Genomic DNA, 12,022 nt, shown 5'->3' on the forward strand with positions numbered 1-12,022 from the left:
GACATTTTATACAGAATTATAAAGGCATTCCTATAATAAGTAAGATGCTTGTTTTTCTTAGTAACTCACCCTAGAAGCAGGTCTACCATAGAGGCCTCTGTGCTCCAGTGAGTCAGCAGAAGGCAAGCAGTCTGAAAGGGAGGAGACGTTTCTTTAGCAAAGTTTTTCAAATTTTTGAAACTCGTATTGTCCTTTGATAGGTACCAACGTCTTATGCCTCCTTTGAATGTTGTATTAGATTCAAAGCAAAATGAATTTTATTATTTACATTGAATCGAAACAATGGAAATAGTAAGACTTTGCCTTCAAACCACAGGGTCCCGGGCCACCGTCATGACACTGCAGATGCCATACAAGGGAGAGCACGCTACTGCCCACTTGAAAAGCCTATACTCATGCCACAGTGGTCTCACTGATCACACTTCAGAGCTCCACTCTGCTTCCCACTCACTGAATACTCACGATCTTTAAAGAAACCTAAGTAAATCGCAGAGAGAAACATGTGAACTCTTCTAGTTTAAAAATAGTTAAATCTCAGCAATTGTCTCTGCAACTTTTGCCAGGTATTTGTTAGTCATTCTAAGTCATGAGGCTTTAAAAACAGCACCCATGTTTTACAAGTTGTTGGAACATTTTATAGGGTGTCATTTTCTGTCATCATCTGGATTTAGGCTTTTTTTTTTTTTTCCTTCTGAAACACACTCAACACATAATGTGTCTTCTGAGCTACCATCATTTGTTTACATGGAGGGAGAAGGCAGCATGGCATTTTGGAAGATTTCAAAGGCTTTGACAGTCAGATACACTCACGTTCAAACCCTGAATCTGTGCTGACTACCTAGATGACTGTGAGCATGTTCCTTAACCTGAACTTCTATTTCCATGTCTATAAAACGAGCTTAACAATTCCCCTCTCTCAGAACTGTAGTGAGACTTAGAAGAATACATTTAAAGCCCCTTGCACAATACCTTGGCACACAGTAGGTACTTAGTGTAATTTTTTAGTAATTATGAAGCTTATGGAAATGATTTTGTATTACATTATAACTTTTAGTACACATAGGTTTGGGTATTCCTTTAAAAAGAGAAAATATTTTGAAGTCTTAAAATGAAAAGTATGATGTGCCTAGATTTAATGAAATTTGATCTTTACTATCATAATAGTGATCATTTTGAATGAAATTGAAATATTGTTACCTAGGCAATACCCAAAAGCTATTTACTCAAGACAGTGTGAAAGGAGATGCAAAAATTACTTCAATAATTACCAATATGTTTCCAAATACTAGCTATCTTGTCAAATTATATAAATTAACCACACTGTGCCTGCCACTAGTGTATCAAATCTTTTTTTCTGATACACCAACTACAGTTAATTTAGAACAGTAATCTAATATTATCAAGACATCATCAGATTCAGGAACTCTGACTTTCTTTAACTCCCCCATTCACAGGGTTTGGTTTCTCTTTGGTCATGGGGTAACTAATTCTCCTGGCATGAATCCTTCCCTTCTCCCCTTGACTTGCAGATAGTCATGCTCTGCCCAAGAGCAAGGCAGAAAATACCCACTGAAGGAACAGGGCTTTGCAATTCCTGCCTACCACACTGTAAAGTACTAGAGACACAGAAAGCATGACAAAGATAGACTCTAATTGTTTTAACCAGTGAGAGAATTTTAAGTAATAATGTTGAGACAATTTCCCTACAACCCAGATAAACTATGATCAAGTCCATGTTTACATATTGCTAAATGTCCAGAAGAAAATGGCAAATTCAATCATCTTGATATTTTACTCTAGGAAATTAACCATTATATTGCAAAAACAAAGCAAAACAGAAACGCCTTCAATTCCACTACACACTAAAAGACAACACCATACAGGGGATGGGAAAATACGCTAACATTTGGTTAAAACACAACAGAGAGATAAATATCATTCAGATTTCCTTAGAATTTAGAATTTGACATAGGTGAAAGATCCTGGCATAGTACCTAATGCAATTGCCTAACAGATAATATTTGAACACCACCCCAAATTTATCTTCAACTGGTGTCTCATGTATTAATTTATGTAATTAATCTTATAACCATCTAGATAGGTTTTATTTACAGCCTGGTAAGGATGTATCCTTACCAGGACCTATCCATATTCTTACGCTCTGAAAAGAAAAGAACTCTCAGAACAGGAATACACTTAAGTGTTCACATTTCAGTAAAAACCACTAATAGATAAGTAACTTCTTATGAACATGCACAGAATCATTATACAAACATGGACTGAACATGATAAACCAGGTGGCAAACAATCCACCCACAGGAGACCTGGGTTCAATCCCTGGGTCAGGAAGATCTGCTGGAGAAGGGATAGGCTACCCCCTCCAGTATTCCGGCCTGGAGAATTCCATGGACTGTATAGTCCATGGGGTCACAAAGAGTCAGACACGACTGAGCAACTTCCACTTTCACTTCATGCACAGACTCAGAAATGTATGGGGTGTCCCTCAAACTTTATCTCAGCACTACGATGCATCCAAAATTAAAATCTAAGTACATAAAACACTAAAGTATAATAGAAGTTTTTATTGTAGATCTGGAGTTAGTAGCATAGAGGAATTGCCTTACATAATATGCAGCAAGACCTAACTCCTTAAAAATCTTCCTAACACATCCCAAAGTTCTAAAAGGCAGCTCTCCGCTCCCTTTCTTTCTCTCCACAAATTCCCCCAGCTACTTCTCCATCTTGCCTTGTGCTAATTCGCTTCACCTCCTTACCTCTCTCTCTTCCCTTTACCTCTTTAGAAGAGAACCAAAAAGAAAAAAAAAAAAAAAGGATTGCAAACATTGGTCTGCGCTCCCTTATCTGAAATCCTTAGGGCCAGATGTATTCAGAAACTCAGAACTTTTCAAATTCTAAGATTAGTATAGTGCACAAACTACATGGCACATCCAGTGTCTGGAAAAGTACCCTGCAATCAAGTGCGTTAATATGTAGGCAGTGAATTATAAGAAGAGTCATATTGAGTTAAATAAATATTATACTTATACTATACAAGCGCAGGGCAGGTTTTGGGCAAATGAATTTGCTACAAAAGAAGAAAACTTTTTTCACAGAGGAGATTATAAGTCTATACTTCTAAATTAACATTTTTCCTTTTATACCTGACACATTTATGAACATGTGTTAATTCATAACCAGCTAAGGTTATCAAGAATGATGGAACTTTCAAAACATCCCACCCTCACGTTCTCCCCCAGAGTTCAAAAGTCTGTTCTGTATTTCTGTGTCTCTTTTTCTGTTTTGCATATAGGGTTATCGCCACCATCTATCTAAATTCCGTATATATGTGTTAGTATACTGTAATGTTCTTTATCTTTCTGACTTACTTCACTCTGTATAATGGGCTCCAGTTTCATCCATCTCATTAGAACTGATTCAAATGAATTCTTTTTAACGGCTGAGTAAAATTTAAATAAAAGAAAAAAAAAAAAAAAAAAAAAAAAAAGAATGATGGAACTGCATTACCATAGGGTGGGGTGAGGGCTTCCCAGGTGGCGCTAGTGGTAAAGAACCTGCCTGCCAATGTAGGAGACACAAGAGACATGGGTTCCGTCCCTGGGTCAGGAAGATCCCCTGGAGGAGGGCATGGCAGCCCACTCCAGTATTCTTGCCTGGAGAATCCCATGGACGAGGAGCCTGGTGGGCTGCAGCCCGTGGGGTTGCAGAGTCAGACACGACTGAAGTGACTCAGCACACAGGGAAGGGTGATGCACCGAGCACCCACTTCGCTCCAGTCCCTATCTTAAGCTCTGTGCCCGAGTGAACAAAACACAGAAGAAAATCTTGCTCTCAGAGGGCTTGGTTATACTCTGGAAGGGATCCTGAGGGTGTGGGGGGGTGGATATAGATAATAAACAAGAAGCAAGCAAATGAAAGTATAATTGAATATCTGCTAGTTAACAGTAGGATGAAAAAGAAGAAAATAATAAAGCGGAGAAAAGGCATGAAGAGTGAGAAAGGATGGGAGGGGAGTCCAGGAAAAACCTGTCTGGGGAGTTAGAATTTGAATGGACACCTGAAAGGCCTGCAAGACTTTGAGGAGGAAGCGTATTGCAGGGACAGCAAGTGCAGAGCTCAGACAGGGAGGTGGTGGAGGTGCGGCTGGAGGAAGCGGGAGGCGAGCACAGGAAGGATCAGGAGAGACAGGGGGCGTGGGGGCAGCAGGAAAGGCCGGGATGTGGGCAGGCTGCTAAGAAACGGCAGGTGACGCAAGCGGTCAAGGACCGCAAGTTTGGGGAAGAAGACGGCCAGACAGTGACGGGCGAGAGGTGCCAGGCAAGTGGGGAGAAGGAGGAGGTCAGTGATGGGCTGCTGCGGGGCCTGGCTGGGTCTCTAAGCCACCACGGTGAGGCCAGGCCAGGCGGGCAGGAACACAGGAGGCAGAGAACCCAGCCCCTGAGCGCGCACCACGAAGGGACAGTGGGGAGGAGAAGGTGGTCAGGCAGCTTGCAGAGCGCTTACACAAACTGAAGCCTCGGCAACAGGAAGCAGGAAGGATCCATCGCCCAGCCGTCCTCCAAAAAAGAACTGGTTATCAGTCCTGCCAGCTCCAGGAGAGCTCGGGCATGTGGGGAGTGGGATCGTTACAAATCCGCTCTCCGGCTTCTGACACCCGGGATAGCATTTCTTAATATTTGGTTCTTTCACATAGCCAGACAGTTCAAAGACAGCCACAGAGCCCTGGGAAGATTAAAAAAAAAAAAAAAAAAGTCTTTCCCTTCCACTAATGAAAACTGGCACTTGGTAACAAGGTAAGGAAACAGCTGTCGCAGTAATACAGAAGGAAGGATGGATCTTGGGAAACAATATGCTGGTGCATGATAATATAGGAAAGAAAAACACTTGCCAGCCCACAGGACTAGTGATGTGTCCATGACCTATTAGTGATAGTAAGAAAACAACTATGACAATGATCCTTATCATTAACTTCCATTTCTTTAATCACTATTTAACCAGGCACAGGGCTAGGCACTTCACATGTGATTTTCAAGCCTTATAGCTACCGAGGAGTTAGAAGCACAAATAGACGGTATCATTTCTGGGTATTGTTTACCAGCTACTGTCACTCTGAGTGTGGACCCAGTTAAGAAATGAGACCCAAGGATCACACCAATGTAAATTAAAACGTCAGTTTTAGGACTTCCCTGATGGTTCAGTGAATAAGATACATACAACATATATTATCACATATTTGGGTGGGAATATGAACAGATGCACCCCAATGTTCACTGCAGCACTACTTATAATAGCCAAGACATGGAAAGAACCTAAATGTTCATTAACAGAGGAATGGACAAAAGATGTGGTACATACACACAATGGAATACTATGCAGCCATCAAAATAACGAAATGCCATTTGCCGCAACACGGCTGCAACTACAGATTATCATGTGAAATGAAGTAAGTCAGAAAAAGACCAGTATCATATGACATCACTTCTATGTGGAATCTAAAATATGGTGCAAGTGAACTTATTTACAAAACAGAAGCTGATTCACCAACATAGAAAACAAACATGGTTGTTTGTTTGGGAGAATGGAAGGGATAAATTAAGAATTTGAAATTACCATATACAAACTACTATATAAAAAATAGATACACAAGGTCTTACTGTATAGCACAGAGGATTTTATTCAATATCTTATAATAATGTACAGTTGAAAATATTATAAATATGTACTTATATACATATATATGTGTGTGTGTGTGTGTGTATATATATATATATATATATATGCATGCACATGTGCTAAATCGCTTCAGTCATGTCCAGCTCTTTGCGACCCTATGGACTGTAGCCCTCCAGGCTTCTCTGTCCATAGGATTCTCCAGACAAGAATACTGGAGTGGGCTGCAATGCTCTTCTCCAGGGGATCTTCCCAATCCAGGGACTGAACCTGCTTCTCCTCCCTATCCTGCATTAGCAGGCAAGTGATTTACTACTAGCGCCACCTGGGAAGCCCATATATATCTGATCCACTTTTCTGTATGCCAAAAACTAACACAACATTTTAAATCAACTATACTTCAATAAAAAAATAGAATACAGAATGGAGTTTCCTAGAAAGATTAAAAACAGACTTACCATGTGTGTGTTATTCACTCAGTCATACCCAACTCTTTGAGACCCCATGGACTGTAGCCCACCAGGCCCCTCTGTCCTTGGGATTCTCCAGGCAAGAATAATGGAGTGGGTTGCCATTTCCTTCTCCAGGGGATCTTCCCAACCCAGGGATCAAACTCGAGTCTCCTGCACTGCAGGAGGATTCTTTACTATCTGAGCCACCAGGGAATTCCAATTATCACATGATCTAGCAATTCCACTATATATCCAAATGAAATAAAATCACTGTCTCAAAGAGAGATATGCACCCTCATGTTCATTGTAGTTTTATTTACAATAACCAAGACATGGAAACAATGTGTCTATCAACAGAGGAATGAATAAAGAAAATATTACACACAGAGAGGAATATTATTCAACCATAAAAAAGAAATCCTGCTATTTGTAATAATACAGACGGACCTTTAGGGTATTATATTGAATGAAATAAGTTAGACAAGGAAGACAAATACTATATGATCTCACTTATTTGTGGAATCTAAAAAACCCAAATACATAGAAACAGAGAACAGATTGGTGGTTGCCCCAGGTGGGTTTGGAGGTGGGAAAATTGAGTAAAGATGGCAGAAAGGTACAAATTTCCAATTATAAGATAACTTCTGGGGATATATTATGCAACATGGTAGCTATTGTTAACAATACTGTATTATATATTTGAAAGTTGCTAAGAGAATAGCTCTTCAAAATTCTCATCACAAGAAAAAAATCATAACAAGTGAAGGATGTTAACGCATTGTGCTAATCATTTAACAATATATACATTTATCAAATAATTACATTATACATCTTAAACTTATACAATGTAACGTTATATAGAAATTAACTTGAATTTAAATTTTAGACTCTTACAGAGGTAGTGAAGGATCACTGTACAGAATACCAATAACAAATGAAAAGAAAATTAAAATCACCTACAATTTCCATTGACCTTTGCGTATATTTGGGTGTAGAGCCTTCCTGCCTCTGTATGAGGTGGCCTGTCTGAGAAAGGCTTAAATCAGGTTGCAAATGTGCTCAGTCGCTAAGTCACCAGATTTTCCAGGCAAGAATACTGGACAGGTTGCCATTTCCTTCTCCGGGGAATCGTCCCTACCAAGGATCAAACCTACATCTCCTGTGTCTCCTCCAGTGGCAGGTGGGTTCTTTACCACCAGGCCATCTGGAAAGCCCCTTATATGGTTATTACTGGGACATTTCTGAGGGAGTTGGAAGACAAGAACCGTCAGAGAGACAGGGCTCAAGGCACAGAGAAGGAAGCTAGCGGGCAGTTCTTGCAGCCGCAGGTGCACCAGTTCCCAACACTTGCCTTCCAGAAGCCAGGTCTCAGCTTGGCCCACTCAGCATCCAGCTCCCTCCCCCTTTGGTCCACCCGTGTATCTGACTAAGGGTCCTCCCTGTCTCTGGCACCTGAAGTCAGAAAGCTGCCTCATCCATCATAGTCCGTTCCGTTTCCAAAGCTTCATACCTGTGCCCCTGCTTCCTTAGCCATTCCTCTTTCACTCTCCAGGCACCGGGCTGCTGGTGATTGCCTGGCTTGAGACCACTTCCTCATCTGGACATCTGGAATTAGAGGTTCCCTTTTTCTTAAATGTCTACCTGGCTCCCAGCTCGCTGCTTGCTCTGATCTTCATTTCTGTTGTTTGTTTTCATGGATAATTCTAACACCTGGCTTTCACAACTAGGACATCCCCATGCCAGCCTGCTGATCTCTCAAAATCAGGTTTTACCCAGAGTCTAACCACACCTACCATCTATGAGGACTCTTATCCCGACCTGGATTTCACAGTCCTCCTGTTCATTCAATGTCCGCAATTAATAGCTATCAATATCCCTAGGTTTACACCAGTCTCTTTTCCACTTCTACCATTAGCCTGGTTGGAAACTGGGGATCAAAGACATTTCCTAGCCCTTCTATCTTATATAGTAATTTGTTCTTATTGAGAAGTACTATCTGTTGCTTTTCACCAGGAGAAGTTAGAACACAACTGCCCACTGTATCTTGGTATCTAAGTCACCAAGGAAAATGCAACACAGCTGGGCATCGGAAGCAATGACACTTGACTCACACAAAGGAGAGAGAGAGCATCATCAGCTTCGGTAGTTGGCGCTGGCCCCACAAGGCCAGCGGTCACGGCAGAGCATGATCAGCAGCCATAGCACTGCTGGCCTGCATGAAGCCCTCTTGTGCTGCAGAACGAAGGGCCCCGTCCTCTATGGCGAGAGACGCAGGGGTGAGGTTAGCCAGGTACCACATGGCACACACGCTTAAGCAGAACAAGGGAGCACATACTGAGTGTGAAACAGGAAGAGCTGTGCCCCACGAAGCGGCCAGTCCAGCACAGGCTGCGAGGACTCCATCTCTCTTGGGAAGGAAGTTTCCAGGCCCAAGGTTGCTCTTACGAGGATGAATGAGGTCCACAGGAGGATGCCTTTCCCAACAGTTCTACTTTCAGACTTACTCTACTTAGAAATATATAATTTGTATTGTCTCTAAATGTGTTATCATTCTCTTCCAGCAATATAAATGTAGCTCAGTGAGTCGAATCTTTTTATAAGATACAGATTTAAAGAATATCTTTTCTGAATTTGTTTCCAGCTCCAACTCTATCTTATAGATTCATTTAAACTTGCCTGAGGCCATACCTTCTCCTTTTCCTGGAAACAAACCATCAGCTTGTCATGAAACAGTAACCCAAGTAGACTGTCACTTATAAGATTATAAACACTAAATTACAGAAATCTTACTGGACAAATTAGAGCGACTAGAATCAGAATGACTACACTAGAATCAAATCAATCAAGTTAAAATTACTGATGAAAAATTAGCTGTGAAAAAAATGTTCAAATCAGTGTCTGTATTTAGAATTTGATGAAACTATCTATACATTTTCTAGAAAGAACTTAAAAAGCCAGTCCCTGAGCCCCCACCACAACTGTTCAATGCCATTGCTATATAGCAATGAAGAACTCCTCTGTTGGGCATTTCTAATTATAAGCAGGTAGGCAGACAATGCATATAAACTGCCCTCCCCTCTCTGAGACATGCTCTCGTCCAGATAGCGAGGGAGACTGGACCACAGATCTGAATTCAAGTGGAGGAAGGGCGACGAGTCTCGAATTCCTTCACGGTGCAAATGTTCAGATTCAGGTGGCTTTGGGATGTTTACCAAAGATCTTAAGAAACCTGGAAAAGATCATTAAACCACTGGAATGCACTCTGTTTTAAATTCAATTTTGAAATCATTTCTTGGAACGGCACTAGATAGGAGGAGCACCTTCGAACCTGCAGTATATAAGCACATATAATTAGGTGAGTACCAGAATTGTTCAGGCCATAGCAGAATAAGTGAATAATGTGATTTGACTGAGTTGACGCATGACTTGTTAAAGCCTTGGTCCCCAAAACATCACCAGCAGTGTAACCACCTCCAGGATGGTTACAAGTTAACAAGGACCTAAAAACACAAGTTTCTGAAACCAGTGAAGAATCAGCGATCTTGCAGTCTAGCAGGAGATTAATTTGTCCTTAGGCACTTTTGAATTGGGGCTTCCCTGGTGGCTCAGAGAGTAAAGATTCTGCCTGCAATGCAGGAGACCTGGGTTTGATCCCTGGGTCAGGAAGACCCCCTGGAGAAGGCAATGGATGCCCACTCCAATATTCTTGCCTGGAGAATCCCATGAACAGAGAAGCCTGGCGGGCTACAATCTATGGGGTCGCAAACAGTCAGACATGACTTAGTGACAAACACTTGAATCACACTATTGAATCAAGCTGAAGAAGGACCTCAATTAGGCCCTGTTTATCACTCCGGCAGTGTTCTTTAAATGCAAAGCCCATGACCCAAGAGACAGTTGGAGTGGAGGTGTAGAAAATCCTGTGGTCTTCCTGGCCAGGAAAGTGGCCCTTGTCCCCTGACCTAACACCAGCCTCACAATATTCACTCACAGAGGAGGGACTGATTTACAAAAGAGGCTTTTCTTTGTCACACACACACACACACACACACACACACGCACGCACAAAAAATAGATCTTCTTTTCTTTCACCCTGTTCAAATGTGTGGGATTTCGTAGCACAGTACTAGACCAGCTCAATACCTGATTGAAATAACTCAAGAGGAGGATACGGAGGGAAGACTGAATTCAGAATGCTCTGTGAAAATACATCTGTTTCATATGAGACACACAATCTGTCTCATTCCAACCTGCATTTCTGGGTCACTTGAGACATTTAAACTGCACTTATAATTAACAGCTATTTTTAAACAGCGAAAAAATAGAGCACTGGTAAGGTACAAAAGCATTAAAATTGCCCCAGTTTCGCTTTTCAATAGGACACACCACCGCAATATGCTTCAAGATCAAAGAGAGCTCAGAAAAAGAGAGAGAGAGAAAGAGAGAGACAGGCCGATCAGTGGGGATAAATTGTTCCCATTATGATGGTGTAAGAATAGGGTTCTTTCAATTGAAACAATTTAATAACCACATTCATTACATTGGTGTCCACTTGGTTTTATCTGAGCAGTTTTTGCATAACTGGGGAGCAAGTTCAATTGAGCTTATTCTCTAGAAATTAAGATGTGCAGGGTTTGACATTCAGAAATTAAGCACTAATAGTCGCCCAAGCAGTTGTCTGGAGATTCCCCCTGGATGTAGTGAGATCTGCCTGCCACTAATTATGGCAAATGCAAATGCATTCTCTAAAAGACCTGCCCCACATTTTCATTAGCTCATTTAAAGGCAGTTAAGGTTATATTAGGGTGATGATGGGATAGCAGAGTCTCCTCTTTGGAATATGTTTATAGAATCACTTTGCAAAGCATCACTTGCCTAGCATAAGTATAGCATTGCCATCTGTAAACTTGCTTTTCCCTCAGCTATCAACAGAGGAAATCTTTCAGAGCACTCTTCTAATATTCTGTGAGATCAAGACAACCAAACAGAATTGCCACGAACACTGGAAGTGCTGATTTGATGAACAAGGGAATCATTGATTTAGGAGGGGGGAAAAAAAATCACTAGTTTTCCAGGGTTAGCTTCAGCTTTGGATATCTATACGCTAGGAAAAGCGGTGGAGTTTTTGCCAACCAGCTTTCCTGAGAATGGTTACATTTGCCAGTTCTCAACTGCACTATGGAGCATAATGTGTCATTTGAAGTGTAGTTTATCCTAAAGTGCTATTTTAAAAAAAGATATTAGGAACAGAGCTGTAGAAATGCATACAGAAGAAAATCCAGGGTTTACGTGTGATGTATGAGACATACACAATCCATTCCTGTTTGCTACCCTCTCTAGGATCTAAATCATGCAGAGGAAAATTTAGAAGACATGTCCCAGTGTACACTAAATCCTTCTTTGTTTTCCTAGCGCTGCCAAACAAGTGGAGAGTAAAAAGAATTGTCGAAACATATATTGGGTGGCAACTTTGTAATAGCTGCACTTCTTCTTTCCTTCTTTTTTCCAGAAGACAAAGTGTAAAAGCTGAGCAGTTACCCTTACCTCTACAAAAGCTTTTAAATAATGGCTTTTCCAGGAGCAAGTGCACTTCCCTCACTAGACCATTTCCCCAGATGGGATTTGCAATATAAAGCCACCATAGATTGGTTTATTGAGGAAAGAAGATAGACTTGTCCAAATCACTGGGAAGATAAATAAGCTATAGAGATCAATAAATAAAAGCCAGGCGGAAAAAAAAAAAATCAAACTCCGGCATTCCAGGCCAATTAAGATGTTATTTACTGCCCATGTGATTGTAACTTCGATGCTTGCCTTCCTCGTTTTCACACCATAGGCATTTGTTTTGCTGAAAGATATATAACTGATGTGTAAATAGAAAA

The sequence above is a fragment of the Muntiacus reevesi genome, chromosome 1 (genome assembly GCF_963930625.1).
Source record: "Muntiacus reevesi chromosome 1, mMunRee1.1, whole genome shotgun sequence".
Classification (NCBI taxonomy): Eukaryota; Metazoa; Chordata; class Mammalia; order Artiodactyla; family Cervidae; genus Muntiacus; species Muntiacus reevesi.